Genomic DNA, 27,025 nt, shown 5'->3' with positions numbered 1-27,025 from the left:
TATCTAATAAGCAATTCAATGTGAATATATCTTGTATATCAAGAGCTACAAACTACAGTTTAGCTTCTATATAGACCCCAACCCCGTTCAAGAATTATCCAAAAGAAACGTTTGCAATTGAAAAGGATAAAAAAAAACTATTGCTTTCCCTGATAGGTGTTAATACACTTACAGGGAAAACACAAGAAAAAAGTAGCTCCCTTAGAAAGAGCCCGCTATCTAAGAGCTAAGAAAGCTTCGAAATTGTGTAGATCGCAACACATCAGGGAAACCCTGAATGTTTCTTCCACAAAATAAAATGGATTTTTTCTTGAAACATGATCTCAAAATCAAACGCCTTATCTGCCTCATTCAAAAAGGAGACCAAAAGAGTGGATCTGGAAGAGATGGGGTCCATGGAGTCTTCCAAAGAGGCAGTCAAATCAATACTGCTCGAGAAGGCTCCATCCACCAACACATCTTGTTGGTCACCTTGCTGCAATAACATCTTAGAACAAAGTTACCAATTTGATTTAGTATTGTCATTATTGTTTGTTTTACAAATAAGTATTGTTTTAGCTCTCTACAATTGAACATTTCCAAAATGGAACTTAACGTCTGCTTTTCATTGATAAAATAAATTATTATTATTATTATTATTGCATTTGTACCCCACATTATCCCACCTTTTTGCAGGCTCAATGTGGCTTACAGAGTGTTGTTATGATGCAGTCATTACATGATCTTAGATAAAGTCGATAATAAGTTAAGGTAGGTAAATTTATAAGTAAGAGCTAGGTAGGTATTGTGAGAGGTATTTTGGATGCACCTGGGTAGTTTGGGAATAGTTAGTTAGTTTGCCGTTTTTCAGCTCTTCTGCAAATTTCTCTGTCTTAACACAAGCTGAGGGGTCCTTTTACTAAGCCGTGGCAAAAAGTGGCCTGCGGTACTATGGGTGCGTGTTTTTGGCGCATGCTGGGCATCTGGGAAAAAGGGCTTTTTTTCAATGGGTGGGAAAAGGGCCTGCGGTAAAGCTGAAACCAGCATGTGCCTATTTACAGCTTAAGCCCTTAATGCCACCCATTGATCTAGTGGTAAGGGCTCACGTGCTACACATGTGGTGACCAGTCGGTGCACACTTAATGCCAGAAATGCCAGACGCAGTAGGAAATTTAAAAAATAGTTTGTCTCAGCAGTGTGGGCATGCACCAAATCCAAAACTACTGCCAAGGGGGCACGCTAGCCTGGCAGTAATCTCATTTTGGCGCGTGCTGCATGTGCGTACAGACTACTGCGCCTTTGTAACATAGTAACGTGAGTAACATAGTAGATGATGGCAGAAAAAGACCTGCACGGTCCATCCAGTCTGCCCAACAAGATGAACTCAGTTTGTCCTGTTTGTCTGTCCTAATTAGATTGTAAGCTCCATCAAGCAGGGACTGTCTCTTCATTTTCAAGTGTACAGTGCTGCGTACGTCTAGTAGCGCTTTAGAAATTATAAGTAGTAGTAGTAGTAACTCATATGTGCTACTTTTTGTGTATACCTTACCTTGATTTGTATCTGCCATTTCAGGGCACAGACCGTAGAAGTCTTGCCCAGCACTAGCCCCGCCTCCCTCCACCAGCTCTTTGTAAAAGGGCCCCTGAGTTTCCTCTGTACAACACCGCTGTTGTTGTATAATTCCATATCCATTAAGCCAAGCAAGGCCAGTCCTGCTTTTCCTTCCATTGCATTTAAGCACTTATAATTCCATTATCTAACTAGTAAAAAAGGCCCGTTTCCGAAACCAATGAAACGGGCGCTAGCATGTGTTTTTTTTTGTGTGTGTGTGTATGTGTCACAGAGTTATTTTTTTTTGTGTGTGTGTGTGAGTGTGTGAGGGTGCGGTGTGTGTGCAGGTTGTTGATGATGGAGGTGGTGCTTTTGTTTCATTAGTTTGGCAGCCAGTCTCCAGCGATTCCTAGGCAGGGAAGGAGTACTCCTCCCCCTTCCTTGGTCGCTGTTTGCTGCTGGCTGGGTCGCGGGTAATCCTTCCAGCTGGGCCGCAGCTTGTCCTGTTCGCCCACGTCCCAGATGGTGACGGGCATGTTGTTTTCCGGCTCCTCTGACTCCATGTCAAGCGATCACAAATATAGTCTGTGCTATAGGCCCTCTGGCACTCTTCAGTACTGGCATTAGGCATTTAAAAATTTCTCCCCCCCTCCCCCGGTCTATTTTTGCACATACCCACAGCAGGAATATTCTTCTCTCGTTCCAGCGGTGGTTCTGTGCTCTCCGTGCTGCACAGATAATGAGCCATTCTGCTGGGGAATGCTCCTCCCTTATTGTCACGTAGTTTCCTCTGATTGGTCCGTCTTACGTTGCCTAGTGTTGCCTGGGAACGGTGTTGTGATGGTCCTTTGTGTTTCAGAATGTTGAGGGTGTTTCCTCTGATTGGTCCGTCATGCGAGGGCGGGGCAGAGAGACATGGTCAGTGTTGTGGCTTCACCACCATGAATCCATGAACCCTTCAGTGAGTGACTGAGTGACTTCAGAATGTTGTCTTCAGAACGTTGAGGGTGAGTTTTATTATAGTAGATGTATCAGGTATCTCCAAGTCCATCCCTGTAGTGTCAGTAAAATCAGGATTGTCACAGCTCTAGGCTGCCCACCATCAGTAAATTTAATGAGTATCATTAAAAAAATCCCCCCCCCCCCCCCCCAATAATTACAAAGCTGCCAAGTTACCCATTCTGGGAGAGGGACTTTTTGGCTGGTCGAGGATTTCTGCCAACCTCATCCTGATTCATTATGGGACCTGCAGCACTGATTTCGATTGCTAGAATCATGGACTACAAATACTGCACTGCTTTGGGATGTAAGTTTAAAACCAGGACCAGCCAAATTTTCTGCAGGGGTTTCCTTGATACAGCAAAAGTGAAACATGTGCCATTTCAGAATAAGATCCCCTGGCTGACTCCTTTTTCAAATTCAGATGAGTACATATTTTTGAAAACCTTTTTGAATTTAAATGCAATATAGTAAAGAAAAATTTGACCACTGAGGATATGCATGCTTAATGCTCAATGTTGAAAACTATTATCATTGAGTTGCATGGCTGAGGTCACTAAAATTACTTAATTGAATTTACAGAACTTTGTAAATATATATCTTTGTGGGTATTCACTTTGGTTCTAATATAAGTTTATGAATTTTACCCACTAACAATTTCCCTTGGAGTGGCTTCATTATAAATGTAGGCCTGGAATTATGAGCCTAGTGCTGAAAATCAGGGCTAACAAAGATGCCAAGGGTGGCCCATCCCCAGGGCCAGTCTTAGCAAGTGCGGGGCCCTATGCAGACCAATTTGGTGGGGCCCCATCCTAGCCCCGCCTACCCTAGCCCCACCCCACCCTAGCTCCACCCCATTGATAAGATGATTCCATTTTTAGAACATTTTTTTATTTACGAAATTTCAAATAAAGACAAATGAAGCTAAACTTGTACAAAAAAAACTGATTGAAATAATAAGCACAATGCTATCATGAAACCTCCCCTCCCCAGAAATTATTCAGTTCAAGTCCACTACAATTAGTAGCGGGCCCAAGCCGGGGGTGGATGCCGCGCCGGTAGTGGCGGGAGCAGAGTGGCCGAGCCGCGGGAATGGGGATCATCTCAGGCGACTAAGGCGAGCAGCGGTGGAGGTAGGAGCGGAAGCACGAGTGAGGCAGAGTTGAAGCGCTGCGCGGGGCCCCCTTAGGCATGCCGTGCGGGGCCCCCTTAGGCGCGGGGCCCTATGCGGTCACCTTGGTCGCCTCTGCCTAAGACCGGCCCTGCCCATCCCAAAGCTGAAGGCCAATGAGTGAGGTTTTTCTTGCGGGACCCAGCCATGTCTAAAACCAGTTCTGGCACATGCACATTCCAAAAACTGACATATTGTAATCAATAAACAGAAGAATGCAATTCTTTTTTCTACTTTTGTTGCTTCATCATTTTGTTTTTCTAATTTGTTGGTCTCGATATCTGGTTTCTGCTTTCCTCTGTCATAACTTTCCTGCCAGGATCTCTTTGTCCATTTGGCATTTCTTCTCTCTCCATGTCCACCACGTCCATGTTCCCTCTTGCATCCCTATCCACCCTGTTCAGCGTCTCACTGGTCTGCCTGCCCTATCCTCCTGCCATGTTCATTATCTTCGCTCAGTGTGTCCCTATTCTTGCTCTATCCAGCATTACCCCCTGTGTCCCTATCCCCCCATATGTCAAGCATCGCCCCCCTGTGACCCTATCCCCTCTCCATGTCGAGCATCACACCTCTGTGTCTCTATCTCTCCCCATATCTAGATTCTCCCCTCAATCTTCTCTTTCTCATGCACAACACCACTGCCCCCCTCCTTTCTGGGCCAGCATGTCTCCATCTCTCTCCCTTCCCTCCTGTCCCCCTCTACCTCCCTAAGACCAGAATCTCCCCCTCTCTCTTCCCTCTTTCCTTCCCCCCTTCCCAGGGGTTCAGCATCTCTCCCTCCCTCTTCCTTTCCTTCTGCTCCCCACCCCCACCCCAGGGAATCTAACGTGTCCCTCTCTCTTCTCTCTCTCCTTTTCCAACCCCCCCCCCCCCCCCCCATGGGTTCAGTATCTTTCCCTCTTCCTTTTTCCCCTACAGTTCCCAGCATAATTTCTTCTCCCCCACTCCCAGGACCCAACATCACTTCCTTTTTCCTCTTCCCTGGGTGGTCCTTTTACTTGCCATAGGTCCATGATAGTAAGTAGGACTCACGATAAGCTGCCTCTGACTAGCCCACAGGGATTTTCCTCTGCCGTGTCCCACCTGGAAACAGGAAGTTGCATCAGAAAGGTGGAGTGCGACAGAGGGTAGGTGGCCAGGGGCAGCCCATCTTGAGCACAGGGACTGCTGGTGACCTTCTGCAAGTTTTGGTGGGCTGTGGGGGGAAGGGGAGGGAAGGGATGGTATGGTAGAGAGAGAAAGGTTAGATCATGAGAAGGAGGAAGAGGAAGAGAGTGAGGGCAGAGAGACGTTGCTAATCCGTGAGGGCACTTTGGAATATGAAATGAAGAAGGGGCAAATGTGTGCGTCATGTCTAATGCACGTGATTTGGCGTGTCTGTGGTGAGCTTCTAAATCTGCCCCATTTGCCACCCGCTTTTTATGCTCCTAAATTTAAGAGTTTAGTGAAATTTTGAGCATAAATTTAGGCGCTCACTCCTAGTAAATTTTCAAAGAGGCCAATGTAGGACTATAACTCTTAGAGACACAAATCCTCTGACTATTGGCCCCAATGTTTGTAACATCCATACAAATAATTCTATTTTAATAAAAAAAACTTTGCAAGTGTCAGAGCCTCTAACTCTGGGGAGAGGTGGCTGGGCCTCTTATCTCCATAGTCAAGGCTCAGGCTCTGTGACTCACGATTTTGGGCCTACACCTCAGCTCCTGCATAGGGATTCCAGTATCTTCCTGCCTGAGCCACTTGGCAGGGCTGCCGAGAGCCGGAGTCGGGCCCAGGACAAGGCCGCCCCCGGGCCCCCCCCCCCCACCCGAGGTCGCCGCCCACCCGAGATCGCTGGGCCCCCCTCCACCCGCTATCGGGCCGGGCCCTCGGAACTAACCTTAAGCCTCCTTTCACTTCGCAGCAAGCAGCGGCAGGGCAGACCTCTCCTCCTTCCTTCCGTGCCCCGCCCTCACGGACATTACATCAGGCGAGGGCGGGACATGGAAGGAAGGAGTGGCCTGACCTGCTGCTGCTTGCTGCGAAGTGAAAGGAGGCTTAAGGTTAGTTCTGGGAGTGACGGAGAGCGGGCCAGGCAGCGACAGAGGGCGGGCCAGGCAGCTGCGGTGCCGGGCCCCCCTGGAGGCCCGGGCCCCGGGACTTTTGTCCCCCCTGTCCCCCCCTCTCGGCAGCCCTGCCACTTGGATCTTCTGACTGCCAGTAGGTAGAGTGCCCCAGGAATCCTGCAGCAGCACTCACATCGGCAAAGGAGAGTAGGAGTCCTGAAGATCCTTGGAAACCATCTACATTTCTGTAGTTGAGTTTGCAATTGCTATTCGGACAAATCTTATCTCAACCAGGAGCAGAACTAAGTCAACACACAGTGAGAAGCAGCCCACCTCTTTAACATTGCTTTTGACTCGTAACCACTTGTAACCACTCGCCTCCACCTACCCTCCTCTCCTCCTTCCTGTACACATTAATTGATTTGATTTGCTTACTTTATTTTTTGTCTATTAGATTGTAAGCTCTTTGAGCAGGAACTGTCTTTCTTCTATGTTTGTGCAGCGCTGCGTATGCCTTGTAGCGCTATAGAAATGCTAAATAGTAGTAGTAGTAGTAATCTATAGAACCATGACAAGATTTCATCTATGACTCGAAGAAACAAGTTGCAGCAACACTTCAATGAAAACATAGTCCCAAACAGCTAAATTCAAAATCCCTTCCCCAGAAGTTTAAAACAGCAGAACTCCTTTGATGTTTACCTTTTCAACAGGCAGTTAAAACAAACCCAATCACTAAGCTTCCCATTTTTCATTTGATTTTTATCTATTTCCTGAGGTGATGAGTTTTAACTTTTTTAATGCTCCTCCTATTTGACTTCACCTCTCCCAATATGAATGCAGACGTACTTCAGAACACAGTTGTGCTGATGCTTATCGGAGCCCGCTTTAGACTTCACGCTGTTAAGTAAAAAGTATGAGTGTAGCATGGAGTGGTCAGAGAGGGAGACCTTCATAAACAAGTTGTGATCATGAAGGTAGAAGGTACATGCTGGAAATTGCAGATTAAAATCTAGTAGAAGAAAAACAAGAGAGGAGATCTAGGAGTAAGACCAAGGAAGATGTCAGGGAAGCAAGTTGATGTTTGCAGCAATTCTAGATGCTTTAGTATTAAGGGTGGAGAACAGCCAAAAGGTTTGACTGGCCAGCTCCTAAACATTTTTCATTTCCCTCTGTTTCTGCAATTTTTTTTATTCCAGAAATACAGGAATGGAATTTTATAGAGTGGGTGGCAAATTGGAAGTTTTTGTTGCTCCATTAGGTTTCCTCTCTTAACTGGATTATGGCATCATTTAAACCTTTATTTGCAACTCTGTTTTTATTTGTTACTAGTAAAAAAAGGCCCGTTTCTGGAGCCAATGAAACAGGCGCTAGCAAGGCTTTCCTGTGGCCCCCCCACCGAACGCACCTTGGTTGTTAGTGATGGCATTGCGCCGCCGTGGCCGCCGTCGATATGTGACTGTGGCCCCCCACCCAACGCACCTTCGTCGTCAGTGGGTGGCCCATTGCGGCGCCCTGGCTGTCGTCGATGTGAGTGAATTGCTCCGCCTCCGCCCTCAACGTCATAACATTTGACGCGAGGGCGGGACCCCGAGACTGTGATTTTCTTGGCTTCAGAGCTTCGAACTTACGAACCTTGGCTTCAGTGATGTCATCAGACAATAGAACGTTGAGGGTGAGTTTTATATATATAGGTAGTTCTCAGTCAAGGCTGCACCAAGCCGCAGAAGCTAGCTAAAGAATGCTATTGAGTCAGCCAGTATGTACCACTGTTGCATGACATTGCCATCCTTCCTGGGTCTGTAAATACAGCCTCTATAGCCGGAGTCTCCAGCCAGCCCAAGGAGCTGTTTCCATAAAACAATCCCAGACCTCCTGAACGACAGCATATGGCACTGCCAGTGGGAGGCACTGTTTTTGAAGAAATGCAATTTTGATTTCTATATGTTTGTGAATGTGACATTCTCTCCACTACCGACTGCTCACAATTTTCATCTCTTTCCACTGGCTTTGGTAGTTTAGTCAATTGCTCACAAAAGTCAGATGCAGAGAAGAAAATGTTCCGCTGGGTTTATACAGACTCAGGGGTCCTTTCACTTAGGTGTGCCGAATAATGGTCTACGCTAGTGTAGGCGCGTGTTTTGGGCACGCACAGATCCATTTTTCAGCGCAACTGTTAAAAAGGCCTTTTTAAAATTTTTGCCGAATAAATGGACATGCTGCAAAATAAAAATTGGCGCGCGTCCATTTTGGGTCTGAGGCCTTACCCCCAGCAATTGACTTACCGGTAAGGTCTCATGCAGTGACTGTGCGGTAATTGTCTATGCACGTAGAATGATGATGACCGCTCAGTTTCTGCCACATGCAGGAAAATAAAAATTATTTCCCGGCACGCGTAGCAGACACATGTAAAAACTTTTATTACCGCCCGGGCCTCGAGGTAGCCTGGCAGTAACTCCAAATTGGCACGCGTTGGGTGCACCTAGGCACCTACATAGCTTAGTAAAAGGGCCCCTCATGGTATAAAATGCTCTTATGCATTAAAATATGATTCTGCACTGATCACATGCTACCTTCAAAGAACGTCCCTAATGAGGCTTCCAACAGATCTCTACCAGCTATCTAAACACTGATCAAAATATAGTGATGACTTCAGACTTCACTTTATTTCTCCTATTATGGAAGCATCGTTCACATTTTACTGTGCCATAAACATCATGAAACTTCAATGCATGGTTGTAATCCAAAAGTTTTCTGGGTACCGGTGCTGAATATTGGTGATACCCAAATAACATCCAGATCTTCCTGGCTCTGTTTCCAGTCTGTCCAGATAATGCCAGGGTGGACAGTAAAGTTTTTTGGCATTATCCAGATAATGCCAGTGAAAATCAGTAGCTGGCCCCGGTGAGTGACGCTTATCCACCTATGAACTGCTCATTCCTGGATAAGTGGGGCTGACTAGCAACCTTCATGTTTATAAAACAGGAGAAGTGAAGAGAAATGTGGATACAGTTATTACATTTTGGGTAGCTATCTTGGAAGAGAACGAACTTGCAATATAAAGAATAAGGATCCATGATTTCTATTCCTAAACCTTCAATTTTGCAAATGCTATTCAAATTGGGATGTGCGTGGGACAAAATTTTCTACCTGTTTAGGGACTTTTAAAAATTTTTTAATCTGATTTCAGGGATTGTATTTGGTTCACTTCAGGAGTCCATATTAATATACACATTAAAAATGCATCAGAACTTTTAAATGCATGCAAATGGATTGAACACACATTAATTTGCAGGTTAACGCATGGTAGATTGATTTTACACTAATGAGCGCACATCTGTATTATTGAATAAACACTTGGGGGAGGGAAATATTGCAGTATCAGAAGTGTTCAACACAGGGTGGCCCATGGCAAGGAAGCAAACTCCTATTCAAAATCCATGCTTGCACAATGCATCCCACGTACTTTAAAAGCATGGTGTTTTGTGTGCCGCTCACCTGGATTTTTGTGAGTCAGCTGGCTGATACTCTTCTTTGGAAGATTTCTTGTGAAATCACCTCTCCCCCCCACCAATAGTTGTTTGTCCTACGGACATTCGATAGATTTCAGTCTGTGGTTTTGAACATGCCCAGTCAGTGTGAGTAATTGCATATTTGTCATGCTTTTCAGATATACAAATTTGGTGATTTCCTCTACAGAAATACTGATAGAGTGCTGACAGAATTTCTTTGATGAGCACTTCTTCTAAAGGTGCATTTAAAAATTCCTATGTTGGTGTTTCACATCCTGTCTTTACAAACTGGTAGGACTGTAGAATGTACAATGAGTGGGATATGGATGGACAGAGCTCTCCTATACAGTTTGAACCTAATGCAAATACGTTTTTTTCAGGCTAGTATTTATTTTATTTATTTATTAGGATTTATTTACCATCTCTTTGAAGAAATTCACCCAAGGTGTTGTACAGCAAGAATAAGTCGAACATAGGCAATAGACAACTACAGCAGTAAAAATACTCAAATAACAAGGTGACCGTTTTTCAGCCAGCGGTGATCAGTGTTTTGCTGACTGCCACAGGCATTAAACCTGGAAATTCAATGCCAGGACATATCTGGGCACCGGAATTGAATTTCTGGGTTTGTGGAGCCGGCTAACACATAGCCAGTTATGTGCAATACTCAGCAATTAACTGGCTATGGTTTACCACATAAAGATAGGACTGACTTTTATGCTGTCAACCTGGCTGGTTAAGGGGCCCTTTTACTAAGCCGTGGTATGCTCTATGCTCATGTAGCATGTGCCAAAATGAGAATACCGCCAGGCCAGTGCACCCTCCTGGCGGTAATTTCAGATATGGTGCACGCCCGTCACACCTGGATGATTTTTTTATTTATTTCCTCCTATGCACACTGGTTCCGGTGGTAAGTGGCACTTGGCGTGCAACAACCGATCAGCACACGTGTAGCACGTGAGCCTTTACCGCTAGATCAATGGGCGGCAATAAGGACTCAGGCCAGTTTTGGGCGTGCACTGGTTTCATTTTTACAGCAGGCCCTTTTTCTGTCCCATAAAAAAAAAAACATTTTTGTAGATGCGGTAAAAACTGGCCCGGCGTGCGCCCAATACACGTGCCTACAGTACTGCAGACCACTTTTTACTGTGGCTTAGTAAAAGGATTCCTTAGTGCTGAATATCAACATTAAGGGGCCCTTTTACTAAAAGGAAGCCGCACGGCAATGGGCTTGCCAAGAGGCAACCTGGAATTAGGCCAACGTGGCCGCCAGTGGTAGTTCCGCCTCAAGTGTGCACCATTTCCGGTGCTACGGAAAATTATTCTGTAACTTCTAGCACGGCGCTATCCCAGTGGTAATCACTGCCCAATTACCGCTGGGTAACTGTGAGACTGGCACCTCAATGGGTGGCGGTAAGTGCTCCCCTCCACATGGCCACACGGTAAGAATAATCTTATGGCATGGCCATTTCTTTTTTAGGTGCTTTTTACCCACTGTAGTAAAAAGGGTCATAAGTACATAAGTACCGCCATACTGGGAAAAGACCAAGGGTCCATCAAGCCCAGCATCCTGTCTCCGACAGCAGCCAATCCAGGCTTCAAGAACCCGGCAGCCACCCCCCCCCCAAAAAAAAAATAAAGGGGTCCTCAGCTTGATAAAAGGACCCCTTCATTGGCTAAGTGCTGACTCCACCCCCAAAACACTCCCAAAATAGTTGGCTTTCAGTTTGCCACTAACTGATTATCAGCGGAACTGACCGGTTAAGTACCGCTGAAAATTAACAGATAGCCCTGAAAAGGCAGTTTAACCGGCCAGGAGCCATTGCTGATTGGCTAAATCGCTTTGAATATTGACCCGAGTATTCTGCATTACAATGTTAACGCTGTATTCACTTGACAAAGCCTAATCTGCCTATTCAACTGAGTGATTCAGGGGTCCTTTTCCTAAGGTGCGCCAAAAAATGGGCTGCGCTAGTGTAGGCGTGTGTTTTGGGCGCGCGCAGATCCATTTTTCAGCGCGCCTGTAAAAAGGGTCTTTAAAACATTTTTTGCCGAAAATGGATGTGCGGCAAAATAAAAATTGGCGCGTTTCCATTTTGGGTCTGAGACTCTACCGCCAGCCATTGACTTAGCGGTAAGGTCTCACGTTGTAACTGTGTAGTAATCGTCTATGCGCATAGAATGAGGATTACTGCCCGGTTTACACCACGTGCAGGAAAAGAAATATTATTTTCCGGCATGGGTATCGGATGCATGTAAAAAACAAAATTACCACCCAGGCCTCACGGTAGCCAGGCGGTAACTCGAACGTGAACGCGTTGGGCACTCATAGGTACCTACGCAGATTAGTAAAAGGACCCCTCACTCTTTCCAAGCAGCGTGCAATTGTGCTTTCTGAATATCCTACACCTTTCTTCAGTGGTGTACCAAGGGGGGGGCGGGGGGGCGGTCCGCCCCGGGTGCACACCGCTGGGGGGTGCCGCTGGGGGGTGCCTGCTTCTCCGAGTTCGCTAAACTTCGTTCATTCGCTGCAGCTCCCTCTGCCTCGGAACAGGTTACTTCCTGTTCCGGGGCAGAGGGAGCTGCAGCGAATGAACGAAGTTTAGCAAACTCGGAGAAGCAGGCGCGCGCCGCGGCACCCCCCCCCCAGCAGCGTGCACCCGGGGGGTGTCATTTCGCTGAGGGGAGGAGGTGTCATCTAGCGGGGGGGGGGGGGCGCACTGCACTTGGGGGGGGGGGGCGCATCGGTGCTCCGCCCCGGGTGCCATCCAGGCCAGGAACACCACTGCCTTTCTTACACATTTACAGTTATAAGCTATAGCATTTAAGTGGGCCCTTATGGCATAGCACTTACGTGAGCAAATGCTCATTTTCTCTGCACTTACACACACAAGGGGTGTGTAACCATGGGCAATTTGTTATAGAATAGCCCTTAACATAATTTACTGGGTATTTCATAAGACAGGTAGCAGCACCTGGTTGTATACTCTTTTTAAGTATGCTGACATCAAGGTTTGGGATATCACTATGAAACAGGTGTCGGTGTCAGTACTGCTCCTACCCATAACTACTCTGGACTTGTAGCAGTTACAAGAATTATTAATCAAGAAAAGTCACTTTCTCTCTGCACACTTCAAATTATTCAGCTACAAGTGGATGATAAAAATATCATTACTGTACAGAACCTGATGACAGGAAAATGCTGTTAATATACGCCCTTAAGCGATGGCTGTATTAACCTACTTGAAGTTTTACATTGTCTAATGCATCAGGCTGTTATTTGGATAAAAGGCATGGAATTAAATCTGAATATCATTATTACTGCATTACTAGTGCTTGCTGAAACATTGCTATATGTCTTGAGTTTTGGAAATCGGTTTGTACGCTTTGCACAGTTTCACTTTGATTCAGTCATGTAAACCTGGTAGGATGTATCTGTCAGCATGGCTCCCTGACCCCACAAAGATGATGAGTTCCATAACTCTCAGGCCTCTTTTTTCAGCCTTTTCTGCCTCATTTCCCAAGCTCTGCAATCTATTAGCCAGATTACCAGATCACTGTAGAGACACAATGAATGATTTGCCATCCTTCTAGTGCCACCAGATAACGTGTCATGTAGTTAGAGAGAAAACGCTGAGTCTGTTTCTTCTCCCCTTTGGCCTGTTTCTGAGATTGAACAGCCTGCCCCCCCCCCCCCCCCCCCCCCCCCCGTGACCAAAGCTGTTTGTTCTTGATTCTGAACACACCACCAAAACTCTCCCTTTCTGAACACAACTAGCAGCAAAACCCTTATCCTCACTTTCATCACATTTTGTTTAGACCAGAACTGTACCAAATAGCACATTTTACCCTTCGGCCAAATACGAATAATGGGCATTGCGCTTTAACATAACAAAGAATAAAAAGATGCAACATGAAATCCAGCGGTGTACCGTGGGTAGGGCGGTGGGGGCGGTCCGCCCCAGGTGAACACCAGGGCAGAGGGAGCAGGGAACCAGCGGAGTCGACAGCCATGCAGCTGCTCCCAGCACCGCAACAGGTAAGAAGAATGCACCAGGGGGGGCATGGAGGTGATTCGCCCGGGGGGGGGGGGGAACACACACACGCAGTGACCAAGGAACACCACTGGTGAAATCAGAGATCAAGTGTTTATTTCAGTAGGATTTAGCAAGTAGAGCCCTGGATTCTTTGTATTTGAATTTAAATTACTATTCACCCAAATACGAATAATGTATTTGGGGCCTATTTGGGCCTTATCGAATCAAATACGAATATTCAGTACAGCCCTAGACTACTACAAATTGCTCCTCACTGGTTTCCCACTGTACCATCTTTCGCCCCTTCAATCTATTCAAAGTTCTGCTGCGTGACTTACCTTCCATCAGCGTCGCTACTCTCACATAATCCCTCTTCTCAAGTCACTCCCCTGGCTCCTTATCCATTTCCACATAGAGTTCAAATTTCTATTACTCACCTACATTCATTCTGTATCTCCTCATTACCTCTCCTCTTGTGGAATGGCCTCCTGGTGGAGGTGGTGGAGTTGAAGACTGTATCTCATTCTTGGGACAGGTACATAGGATCTCTAAGGGAGAGGAATGGATAGTAGATGGCATGGATGGGCAGACTGGATAGGCCATATGCTGCCCGATATTTAAAACCATTTAACAGGCCAGGAATGGCTCCTGGTTGGTTACACAGCATTTAACCGGCTATCTGGCAATATTTGGGGGAAGATAGCTGGTTATATCCTTCTCAATATTGCCAATTAGCACTTAGTGGATAACCAGTTGTATCATGCAATACAACTAGCTATTAACCGATATTCCACACATCACTGGCTAAGTTCAGCCAAATTAGGCTGCCGAAATATCTGCAATATCTTTGGTCAGTTTAAACTTAACCAGCCAGTGCTGAATATCGGCTTGACTGGTTTCATTTAAACCGGCCAATTAACAACTGGATATTCAATGCCAGTCACCGAAAACAGCCTGGCATTGAATATCCGACCGCGGGAGGCAGCCTGACTAAACTCCCGCGGTCTGAGTATCAGACCCATGGTCTTTGTCTGCCTTCATTTTTCTACGTTTCCACGTTTCTCTCTTATCTAGGGATGTGCATCTGTTTGAAAGTCTTTGACATTTTCCATGTCATTTCATATCACTCTTGACCCAAAACGACAGGAAAAAAGCTGTCTAACCACCCCATCCATCTCTCCCTGTTTCTCAGCCGCCTATCCCTGCCTTTCCCCTTGAGACAGCTTTTATGTTTCATTTATATATTCTGATATTTTCTCATCTTTTGCTCATAGTGTCCTAACCTGCAGAAGAAGGCACTGGCCTTCGAAAATTAATCAAGAACGTGATAGGTTAGTCCAATTTTTAAAAAATGTTATCATTTTATTTTTTTTCTTTTATTTCTATTTATTCACCTAAGGGAAAACCATGAAATTTAAGCTTTTTTATATAATCAATAGTGCACATTATTGATGATATTGCTCCTGAATAGAAAAATAAAAAATAAAAACAAGCGAAATAAATATGTTGTACCTTCATACCCTTTCATGCTCCCTTTCCAGTGCTATTCAAATCCAGGTTAAAAATTCATCTTTTCAGGTTGCTTTTAAATCTTAACCCCTTATCCTCCTCTTTGTACCCATCTTGTTTTTAATAGTTTCCCAGAACACTTGAAACTCACTAAACCCTATTTGTCTTGTTTGTCTTGAATAGATTCAAGCTCTGCAGAGCAGGGGCTGTCTTTTAAGTGTATGTGTGCAGTGCTAGTTATGTCTATAGCAAAAATAATAGTAGTAATAATAGGAGCAGGATCTGTTCAGAGTGGATCAAGAAGCTGAAAAAGCGAAACACATGAGAAAAGGAGGTACCTCTCAATCACTTTGTGGTGGGGCATATTTATAAAGTTGTGACCTTGTCTTTTAAAACTTAAGGTATTTGTTTTCTTTCTGTTACAGTTTGAATGACCCTGTAAGATTCAGTTGTCAGCTCACTGGAGAAAGAGTAGATGCTTATTTCAAGTTATCTTAGGGTCAAGATCAGCTCTTTCGCTTGGCAAACTTGGTTTCCCCCTAAGGAAGCAGGCTTTTTTTTTGGGGGGGGGGGGGGAGTGGGCACGGTGGCAGTGGAGATAGCAATAAAGCAGCCCTATAAATCCACAGTCAGCAGCAGGTCCTTTCTGCATTGTGTACATCACTGTAGTCTCAAGAGCTGTTGTATTCCACCTCCTCTGACAAGATGCCAAAAATACACACAGTGATAGAGCTGATATTGAGCATGTGTTCAGATGCTCAAAGGCCTGCCACTGCCTGTAGATCTTATGCAGACTTAGCCCATGTGGCTGTAGGGTGGCAAACAGCAACAGTGGCAAAGGAAGAGAAAGAGAGCAGAGATGCTGGACATCTTGGAGGGAGATGGATGCTGGACACCTTGGGAGATAGAAGTGAAGAAGAGAGATGTTAGACACCGTGGGGGCCAGAAGGGAAGGAAAGATATATTGGAAACATTGGTTGGGGGGGGGGGGGGGAGAGATCAACCTGCAGTCATCATGGGGGTGGAAGGGAAGGAGAGAGATGCTAGATACTTGAAAGTGAGGGAAGGGAAGATCCTAGAGACCTGAGAGGATAAGGAAATGGAGGGGAGATGTTGAAAACCTGGAGGATGTAGGCAAAGGAAGGGAAGATGCTGAACTATGAACAGAGTGAGAAAGAGATGCATTGGTAATTGCTTGCCTAGGGTGTCTGATACCATTGGGAGGTTCCTACTTAGGGTTCATAATTGTGTTTTTACTAGGCAACAGAAAATTCCCCCCCCCCCCCAAAAAAAAAAAAAAATCAGTTTGTGATGATTTAAACCTCTCTGGTTTCTTCATTCTTGTCTATTCTTGAAAGTTAAGACTTCTTGAGATGTCCCATAGGAACAACTAAAGAAGTGTGGAGAAGTTCTTTTTTTTTTTTTTTAATTCTTTATACTACCCACCACATCCAGACTTGGATCACCCTCCTCTCTATGCTTCCAGGTAATCTTTGTTGAGTCAGAGCTTACATATTAAGAACAGTCTATCAGGTAGATTGCCACGCTGTATTTTACAATACAATAATAAAACTTCTATTCTGCTAAGTACATTAGCAGTTAATATCGAACATACAAGTAAATACCAGGAATAACAATAATTTCTTAATAAAATGACCTCAACAAAAGTAGAATGTTAACTAAAACAATTAAAAGCTTTCTGAAATAAAATTGTTTTCAACTGTCATCAAAAAGTCATATAGTTCCTACAAGAACTTAAGCCAAGCAACAAAGAATTCCAGAATTTAGTCATCTGGAAAGGAAGAGATTGTTCAAATATTTTTTATACCTGCCAAGCAACTGAATCTTGGTTGACATCTAACAGGCTTAGACTGAATATGGAAAAATCTCAGATCTTGTTTTTATCAGGACATGCTAAACCCCCTTTTCCCTCTCAGATAATTCTGGGTGACTTGGTTTCGCCCATTGTAAGGGAAGCAAAATATCTTGGGGTCTTGTTGGATTTTTCACTGTCTTTTTCAATCTTATTTATGAAATTTTATTTGGAAGATTTTCTATTAATTAAAATTAGTGATGGAGCTTTGGAGTTCTCTGAACTCTGATAATTTTTAGAACAGTGATTCAACTGCTTATTACACCTTACTTTGACTACTGCAACACTCTGTATTTGGGTGTAGAGCCCGACTGAAACCAGGATCTTCAGTTACTGTTGAAACCAAATCTGCAATCAAAATTGTCCACTTGGTTTTAGCCAAAACCAAAGCTAAAAACTAAACTGGCCCCACCCCCCAAACAGCTCCCAATTCCTCCCCCACCCACCCAACCAAAAAGCATCCCCATCCTGGATCCACCCAGTGGTGGCAGCCCCCCTCGTGAACCTACCCCCTCATGACCCCCCCCGGGGGCAGCCCCCCTCACAAACCCACCCTTTCAGTGGCAGCCCCCTTTTGGGCCTAGCTTGTCATTGGTAGCTAATAGGGGTAGGAGCGATCCCCACTCTCTCCTGCTCACGGCCAGCTCCTGAGTAAAAATAGCTACCGGGACTTCCAGTAGAAGTCTCACAAGACTGCCATTGGAGGTCATGACAGCCATTCTGATATTGGAACCAGAACAGGCAGGGAAGGACCTGCCACCGGAGGGTGGATTTGTGAGGGAGTTACCATCGGGGGAGTGGGTTCTTGAGGGGGGCTGCAGCTGGGGGGTGGGCTCACAAGGAGATTGCTGCCACAGGTGGTCCCAGGAGGGGAGCTCTTTTTGGTTGGGGGAGAGAGTGGGGGTACACATTTTCAGTTCCAGCCGAAATCAAAAAAAGGCTGAACATGGATTTCAGGCCAGCTTTGGCATTGAAACCAAAACCAAAATTTGGTCAACCTCTATTTGGGTGTCCCCTTTCATGCAGTTTAGTGTATTGCAATTAACTTAGGATGCAGTGGCATGAGTTTTGTTGGGTCTGTCCCAATCTATTCATATCTCTCCAGTTTTGAAAAGTTTACACTGGTTGCCTGTTAAATGTAGATTTCGGTATAAGATCGTGACCCTTATCTTTAAAGTGTTGCATGATGAGGCTCTAACATTGTTAGCTTCTTCCCTGCATGCTTATCAACCTACATACATTTTGAGGTCAAAGAAACGATAAGCAGTATATGTATCCTAAGGAGCTTAGCCGAGATTGGGTGCCAGACCCGGTGGCGGGAGGCGGGGATGGTGTTGGGCAGACTTATACAGTCTGTGCCAGAGCCGGTGGTGGGAGGCGGGACTGGTGGTTGGGATGCGGGGATAGTGCTGGGCAGACTTATACAGTCTGTGCCAGAGCCGGTGGTGGGAGGCAGGGCTGGTGGTTGGGAGGCGGGGATAGTGCTGGGCAGACTTATATGGTCTGTCCCCTGAAAAGCACAGGTACAAATCAAGGTAAGGTATACACAAAAGTAGCACATATGAGTTTATCTTGTTGGGCAGACTGGATGGACCGTGCAGGTCTTTTTCTGCCGCCGTCATCATCTACTATCTATATGTCCAGAGAGATCTTGTTATTAGCTATACTGCTACTCTACTAAGGTAGGTGGAATGATTATAGATCTTCGATCGTTTCTGTTGTCCTCTTTTGTAGAATGCCACAGGAGTTACGTAGTGTGACGTCTTCTTTGCATTTTAGGAAATGTTTGAAAGCGTATCTATTCAGTCAAGTGTTTTACTTATTCTTGTAAGTATTTTGAAGTTTATTTTTGCTTATTTTTTTATGCTCACATTAGTTTTATTTTATTGTTTGTGGTCCTCCACCAGATTGTGAATCTTCTTTTGTAAGCTGTCTAGAATTGGTTAGATAGAGTGAGTTATGAACGGTTAAAATAAAATAAAGCTGCATTCTCAGGAATCTCTAGTGCTTTCAACAGGACTGTTCATGGATCACTCACAGCCATGATGTTTCATTCATTTTACCAGGCCTATGCTGTATATGTCCATGTTCATACCAAACACCAGCTCTACTATTCTCCTTCCCTACTTCCAACGAGTCCCATCATTGAAGACTGAAAAAGGCATAGGCATGACTGCAGGTCTTGAGAATTGGGAATAGAAAAGATTTGCTAGGATCCGGAATGCCAATAGAGAGTAATTTGAGATCATCGTTGTCCCAATCAGAAGCCAATACGTGATTAATTGACTTTCCAGAATGTGCTTAATGTCTGGGCAAGTTTCCCAAGCAACACCCTGCATAGTCATTTCTTGTATAGAGTTCAGACTTCCAGGCTGGACATGTGCCATACAATTCTTTTTAAAAAGGGTCTCTCTTCCCCTAACCTGTATGATGCGTCCTATTTTTTGTAATCTGTACATATCAGGCTCCTATGTGGTCAATCTATGATCATATTTGAATATAAACAATTTAGTATTCTGTGACCATTGTGATAGGGCTGCATGAAAATGCTGGAACTTCAAAAGAAAGATCGTTTTTCAACAGTGCCTGAACATGTCTGCTGATATGGGGAAATCTACAAAGCATATTTCTTGGTCTGGTTGTAGAATAGTAACTTTGGCCTCAGTTCCAGTCTTGCAGGTGAAACAGGCACATTTCCAAGACTGATATGTTCTTAAAAGGCAAATATTGTAAAAGCTAGCAAAAATGTCAAATCTTTCTTCTACATAGTTAATTTATAGTTCCCTTCTTTTCTCTTTTCCATCCTTTATCGGCCTCTTTAATTCTTCATTATGCATCAGGTTTAGCCCAGTAGCTCATGCAATAGCAGTTTGTATGCTACCATACAGAGGACCTGGATTCACTGTCAGTCAGCAGATACCGGAGATGCTTTGAAGGCAGCATTCACAGCCTCTATGGGAAGGGAGTCACTAGTCATACACAATGGCAGCACTTAAGGATAAATTCTATAAGTTGTGCCTAAAAATCGCAGGCTTAAATACTGGCGTCTGTTAGGCGCACTTAGGCAAGATTCTGTATCAACACGCATAAAATCTTGGAATGCCCCCAGGAATGCCCATAAACACCCCCCCCCCCCCCAAATTGTTATGCGATAGGATTAAGGTGCATTCTGTTATAGAACTGGATATGTACGTAAATCCTAATTGTTGCCAATAAATACTGATAATTGGTTGTTAATTGCCAATTATCAGCGCTGATAGGCTTGGTGTTAAATTAAGTTGTGTGCACAATTTGGCCATGCAGTCAAATTAGCACACACAATTTAGGCGCCATATATGGAATTTGAGAGTTAGTGAACAGACTTGGAGGGGCATAATCGAAAGGCGCAGGCTAAATATCTGGCCGGCCATCTCCGGCACCGGTGCCACAAGCGGGCGGAGCCAACCGTATTTTCGAAAAAGATGGCCGGCCATCTTTTTCTTCGCTAATATGGTTGGGCCCGGCCAAATATCAGAGTTCGTCGGGTTTGAGATGGCCGGCATCGATTTTCGGCCATAATGGAAAAAAATGCCGGCAATCTCAAACCCGACGAAATGCAAGGCATTTGGTCATGGGAGGAGCCAGCATTTGTAGTGCACTGGCCCCCCTGACATGGCAGGACACCAACTGGGCACACTAGGGGGCACTTCTAAAAATTAAAAAAATAAATAAAAATAGCTCCCAGGTGCATAGCTCCTTTCCCTTGGTTGTTTAGCCCCCCAAATCCCCCCCAAAACCCACTCCCCACAACTCTACACCATTACCATAGCCCTAAGGGGTGAAGGGGAGCACCTAGATGTGGGTACAGTGGGTTTTGCGGGTTTTTGGAGGGCTCAACTTTAAAACCTTTTTTTTTTCCACCCTGTATGCCAGCCTCAAATGTCATACCCAGCTCCATCACAGCAGTATGCAGGTCCCTGGAGTAGTTGTTAGTGGGTGCAGTGGACTTCAGCCAGGTGGACCCAGGCCCATCCCCCTACCTGTTACACTTGTGGTGGTAAATGGGAGCCCTCCAAACCGCCCCCAAAACCCACTGTACCCACATCTAGTTGCCCCCCTTCAGCCATAAGTGCTATGGTAATGGTGTAGAGTTGTGGGGAGTGGGTTTTGGGGGGATTTGGGGGGCTCAGCACCCAAGGGAAGGGAGCTATGGACTTCAGAGGTAGTTAACTTTTTTAAAATTGTTACAAGTGCCCCCTAGGGTGCCCGGTTGGTGTCCTGGCATGTAAGGGGGACCAGTGCACTATGAATCCTGGCCCCTCCCACGACCCAATGCCTTGGATTTGGTCATTTTTGAGCTGGGCGCCTTCGGTTTCCATTATCATGAAAAACGATACCGCCCAGCTCAAATCCGCATAAATCCGATGCATTTGGCTGGCACAAACCGTATTATTGGAAAAATGATGGACGCCCATTTTTTTCGAAAATACAATTTGTCCCGCCCCTTCATGTACCTGATATCGGAGATAGACGCCCATGGAGATGGGCGTTCGCGTTCGATTATGCCCCTCCATGTATGTGGGTTATGAAAGATCATGATTAGAAGTCATGGTAAAGCAAGAAGTCTGAAAAGCTGAGGTATAACTCAGACATCAAAATAGGGTGAGCCACAGAGGCATGGCTCCACAAAACGTTTGAACCAAACTCAGCCTACCTAGGGCAGAGGCATTTGTGGACCATCAGTGGAAGGGCAGGAGTGTTGCATCTTATCTTCCCTCTTTTTCTCTTCCTCCTGCCACTGATGCCACCCTCCTCCTTCTTGATGTCAAGAGGAAAGTGAATTCAGCGTTGGCACAGAGCATCAAAGCATAGACCTGCAATCATGTGTTGTCATGTCCTACATCACCCTCTCTTCTCCCACCCCCACCCCCCATGAGAGGAAGTTTTTGTCAGGAGGAGGGGGGTGGATGAGGCAGTATTTCAAGGCCCTATACCACTGCTGCATCCTCTTGCCTCCTATGCTTCAGAAGAGGGAGGGTGGCAGTGGTGAGGAGGGTGGGAGTAGTAAGAGGAAGGGAAAAGGAGGAGATGCTGGATACAGGGGGAAGGGAAGGGGAGATGCTGGACTGTTTGGGGGTAGGGAGGGAAAAGGGAGATGCTGGACTGCATGGAGGTAGGGAAAAAGAAATGCTGAACTATAGGGGGGGAAGGAATAAGGCTTTGAGCTGCCCCTCAGGGGTAGGGGGCACATGGCTGAAGGTTGCCTAGGGCATCCGATATTCTTGGATAAGCCATGATTGTCATCATCTCTGTGCTCAGGTTGTGTCCAGCCACTCCATTCAGGTCTGTAGTGGGAAGTAAGGGCTGGAGAAAGCAGAAGCACAGGCATGGAATCTGGAGCCTGGAGGAGACAGAGCCTGGTGTAATAGTTGTATTGCTACTAATTACTGGGTAGAATTATTACTCTCGGGTTACTGCCTCTAAATGGGTTAGTTTTGCATATATTCCTCCTGATTCTGTAAAGGTTGCCAAAAATTGCATGCACAAATTTAGAAATGCTCCTAATTTGCATGTACAATTTAATAGAATAATAAGCCAATTAGTGCCAATAATTGGCTTTTTAACAAGCAATTATTGGCACTAATCAGATTTAATTGGGACATACATGTAAAGTTAGGCGTGGGATCTGCACATAAAATGTATGAGTGGCCTGAAAAGGGGGGAGTGAAAATGGGAGGGTCATGGGTGTTTTGGGGCAGATGGGGGGGTGTGATTTTGAGTTACACATGTAATTGCAGAATAATGGTGCTCCGTGTGTAAATTTATACACAGGTATTTGCACCACATTTTCGTTGGTGCGAATGGCGGTGCCTAAATTTAGCACAACCTCTCCACTTAAACATTAATTCTATAAACCGTACCAAACTTTAGGTTCGGCTTATAGAATACTGTTAAGCGCGGGGGGGGGGGGGGAAGAGGTTTCGGCGACAATTTTGTAAGCGCCATATATAGAATCTGGCCCATTATGACAATAACAAACCTTACTCTCAGTCTCTGAAAATAGCTGCCATCACTCACCATAGAAATTGTATCATGCCAAAGAGAACTTCCTTCTGGAGTTCATAAGATGTGACATGTATAGGCAACTTATCAAGGTGTGCTTCAAAATGGCTTTCAGTCAAACCTGTGGCTCCCAATACAACGGGAAATATTTCTATATTTTCTGGTACTTGAGAATTTTCTCCCTCTCCACATGATGCACAGAATAATCACTTGGCACTGATACCTCTTGCATCAGTGCAGTTCTCAAATTTTTCTTCTTTACCGCAATGTCTGATTTTCTTGCATCAGCCTTTTAATTGGGAGTGGAGTTTGAGGGGGTTGCCTTGGGAAAGAGAGCTGGATGCGGAGCTTGGCCCCACCAACCAAAGAGGTGTTCTGCTGCCCCGGTAGAGTTTTATTTTCTGTTTGAAATGTCCCTCAAGTGAAGTTGCACAAGAGTGTTGTATATTAATTGGAAATGTTACTGACCAGGAGGTCTTGCTGAAGTATCCTGATAGATTAACATCAAGAAGCGGAAATGATGCCTTGAGCATCAAGATAACGGTAAAGTCTGTGACTTATGTGGGGTCACCTCTTCGCCAGAGTATTGTGCATAATTCATTAGGTGTGTAAAAGTACAAAGACTGATGTTGTGCATATCGTTATTAATCCCTGAAGCAGACTATAGGCAAAACATGACCATGTTGGGTTTTTAATGGAGGACTTTTATTAAAGGTTTTTAAATAAAGAGCTATTGTTTTACACCTCTCACTCTTCTTTGGTTTTAGTTTGTTGCCAGCAAGTAGAAGGTGACCAAATTAGAAAAGGTACAGAGAACGGTGACGAAAATGATAAAGGGAATGGGACGGCTTCCCTATGAGGAAAGGTTAAAGCGGCTAGGGCTCTTCAGCTTGGAGAAAAGACGCTTGAGGCGAGATATGATAGAGGTCTACAAAATAATGAGTGGACGGGAACAGGTAGATGTGAATCGCTTGTTTACTCTTTCCAAAAATACTAGGACTAGGGGGCACCCAATGAAGCTACAAAGTAGTAAATTTAAAATGAACCATAGAAAATATTTCTTCACTCAGCGTGTAATTAAACTCTGGATTTCATTTGCCAGAGAATACAGTAAAAGCAGTTAGCTTACCAGGGTTTAAAAATGTTTGGATAGCTTCCTAAAAGAAAAGTCCATAAGCCATTATTAAAATGGACTTGGGGAAAATCTGATGCTTATTTCTAAGGTAAGCAGCATAAAATGTATTGTACTGTTTTGGGATCTTGCCAGGTACTTGTGACCTGGATTGGCCACTGCTGGAAACAGGATGCTAGTCTTGATGAACCTTCAGTCTGTCACAATATGGCAATACTTATGTACTTATGAAACCATTTTTTTCAGTTTTAGTTGAAACCAGGCTTTACAAGAATTCTATAATGGAGCTTTAGCATGTTGGTTTTGTTCTAGAACAGACTCCTACCACACAGCCCCGGAGCTCCTAAATGGCAGTGCCCAGTTATAGAATTATCCCCATAGCACAGATCTGAGTACAAGATCTAGAACCCATAGAGTACTGATAATTGTTTCTGTACATTAGATGTAAGTTCTTAATATTCAGGTACCTGGATGATGCACACTAAGCATGAATTTTATAACACTCCCAACCCACCCATGCCCTCCCCAAGTCCATGCACCCCCTTGAAGTTGTGCACTCTAGAATTTGAGCATGCAACTTATAGAATAGCGACTAAGACCAGTTACATGCATAATTGCTAATTGCTGCCAATTAGGGGGAAAGGAAATGGGACTTGATATACCGCCTTTCTGAGGTTTTTGCAACTACAGTCAAAGCAGTTTACATATATTCAGGTACTTATTTTGTACCAGGGGCAATGGAGGGTTAAGTGACTTGCCCAGAGTCACAAGGAGCTGCAGTGGGAATCGAACTCAGTTCCCCAGGATCAAAGTCCACTGCACTAACCACTAGGCTACTCCTCCAATTAGTGCTAATTAAAGCCAATTGTAGGCAATGATCACCTGTTAACTCCAATTAGCCAGTTATCAAATTAAGTTATGTGCACCACTGGCCTTATTCCATAACTTTCATGCTAATCAGAAATTTGAGCATGCAAGTTTATAGAATTAGGGAGAGTATATCGTGCACCCTGGAAAGGTGATTTCAATGGCTCTATGAATCTTCTGTGAAGAAAACAGGTTATGGCCTCCAGATACATGGTATGAAACAGAGTCTTTTGAACCTGTAATATACTCCTTTAACACTCTGCCACAATCATGCAGAAAAGCAGAGGTTATTCAAGCGCAAATCTCTTAGTATCTGTTTTGCTTTCCTTGCCTGTTCATAGTTAAACAGGGAATTGGAGAAGTATAAACCTTGAGTGTTACATGATGTCCGTGAACAGCAGCACAGCCTCTGCTATTATTTCAGCGTGCAAAATATCCTCTGGAAAAGTAAACAGACTTAGAGGAAGTTCTGTACACTTCCAATTTAGTCAGAGGAGCAGAAAGTTAATTGCACATGTGCAAAACACAAGGCAGGCACCTAGAGGCATGAGCACACACACACACAGAGCCCTTAAAAACACAAACAGCAGTGCTGCAGCAATACACTGTCTGCAAAGCAACATTTTTTACCCTGGAGAACTGTTGCTGTCCCCAGCCTAACAGATCTGGCAGGGATAAACATGCAATTTCACTTAAAACGGATGGAGCGGCAGCTTCACTCTTAAGGGAATAGACAGTAATACTGTAGGTATACGACACTGGTTTCTAACATATAACAGAGCAGATTGTCAATGTTGATCCCCATCATCCTACTGCATCCTTTGTCTCCCCATCAGCAAAAGCAAACCAGCTTGTGTTACTATGGATGATTCTTTCCCTCCCTTTTCCATTTTCTCCCAGGCAACTTACCTGCAAGAGGACCAGAAGACTGGCATTCTCAGCCTTAGGATCTGGTTTCTGTAACTACTGCTGTGCAGTAGAGTCACAGGTCTTTCTCTCTCTCTCTCTCTCTCTCTCTCTCTCTCTCTCTCTCTCTCTCTCTCTCTCTCTCTCTCTCTAATTCAGCAGCTTGAGCAAAGATCCAGGAGTTAAGAGTAAAGGGAGGGAGCTGCAAGTGGGAGTGTAGATATGAAACTTTAATAAAACAGAGTCCCTTTTGTTTCCCGGCAGCATATGGTATATTTCATCCATACTGAAGGCATTAATCTGATATAGTTTTAGGTGTTCCTGCTGGAATATATACATAAAATCCATTTTCTACAGCAATCAAAGTTTTGGAACTTTGCAAAGAAAGAAAAAAAAAATCAAAACGACCTTACATAATATTTTATAAGAACTTGAGGTAGAGTTTTCATTTCTTAACCCTTCAAGGGCTGAGGAGTATGAGTGAGGAAGGTACCTCAAACTGGCAGGGAATATGAGCATCCTTCGTTTGCATGTTTTCACTTTTTGGACAAATAAGCATGAGCCTCCTCTAGTTTCACTGCTGCTGACTGGTGCTGATGTTATCAGACAGTAAAGTGAGGAACAATTCTCTCTGTGCTGGGGTGGAATGAACAAAGAGGACCAGAAAGCAGAGCAAAAAAAAGTGTAAAGATTGGGGATGGGCAGACAAAAAATGTTCTTTTTTAAAAAAAATTTCAAATGAATGTCTTTAAAGCGTAAGGCAAAACACACAAACAGGTAGAAACCTCTAGGTGTAGTCCAAAGTTCAAAGCAAAAGTAGAGGATGCCGCAAAACACAACCAGCCAATGGGGTGAAGTAAAAGAGTCTTCTCTTCAAAGCACCAGTAACTGGACCCGACAACTGTCCGTGTTTCAGCGGTGAAACCTCCTGCTTCACGATACAACTATATAGTAGAGGAGTAGCCTAGTATTAGAGCACCAGAGGTGGCCAGCTCAAATCCCACTGCTGCTCCTTGTGATTTTGGGCAAGTTACTTAGCGGACCTTTTACTAAACCGCGTAGGTACCTACGCATGCCCAACGCATGCCAAATTGGAGTTACTGCCCGGTTACCACATGGCCATTGTGGTAATTTCAATTTTGGCACATGTCCGCTACTTGCGTCTGAAAAATATTTGTTATTTTCTGGCGCGTAGCAGCTAAGCATGTCAAGTGGCATTTGACGCGTGTAGACCATTACCACCTGGTAACCATATGAGACCTTACCACTAGGTCAATGGCTTGTGGTAAGGTCTCAGACCCAAAATGTCTGCGCGGCAATTTTCATTTTGCCGCACATTCGTTTTCGGCCAAAAAAAGGCATTTTTTGTAGGTGCGCTAAAAAATAATTCTGTATGCACCC

General features: G+C 44.7%; 1 protein-coding gene across 2 annotated transcripts in view; it reads right to left on the bottom strand.

Annotated features, from left to right (window-relative positions):
* Positions 1–25,706, bottom strand: part of SYNPO (synaptopodin) — a 147,192-nt gene extending 121,486 nt beyond the window's left edge. Inside the window, exon 1 of one of the 2 annotated variants that reach the window (XM_030211320.1) lies at positions 25,628–25,706. The gene's annotated coding sequence lies outside the window, so the exon portion shown is untranslated. Of the gene's footprint in view, positions 1–13,732; positions 13,790–25,627 lie in introns of those variants that run through there. The other variant, XM_030211321.1, reaches the window with a different exon arrangement.
* Between the last annotated feature and the right edge of the window lie 1,319 nt (positions 25,707–27,025).

Source organism: Microcaecilia unicolor, chromosome 8, assembly GCF_901765095.1.
Source record: "Microcaecilia unicolor chromosome 8, aMicUni1.1, whole genome shotgun sequence".
NCBI lineage: Eukaryota > Metazoa > Chordata > Amphibia > Gymnophiona > Siphonopidae > Microcaecilia > Microcaecilia unicolor.
This window is presented reverse-complemented; position numbering and strand designations above follow the sequence as displayed.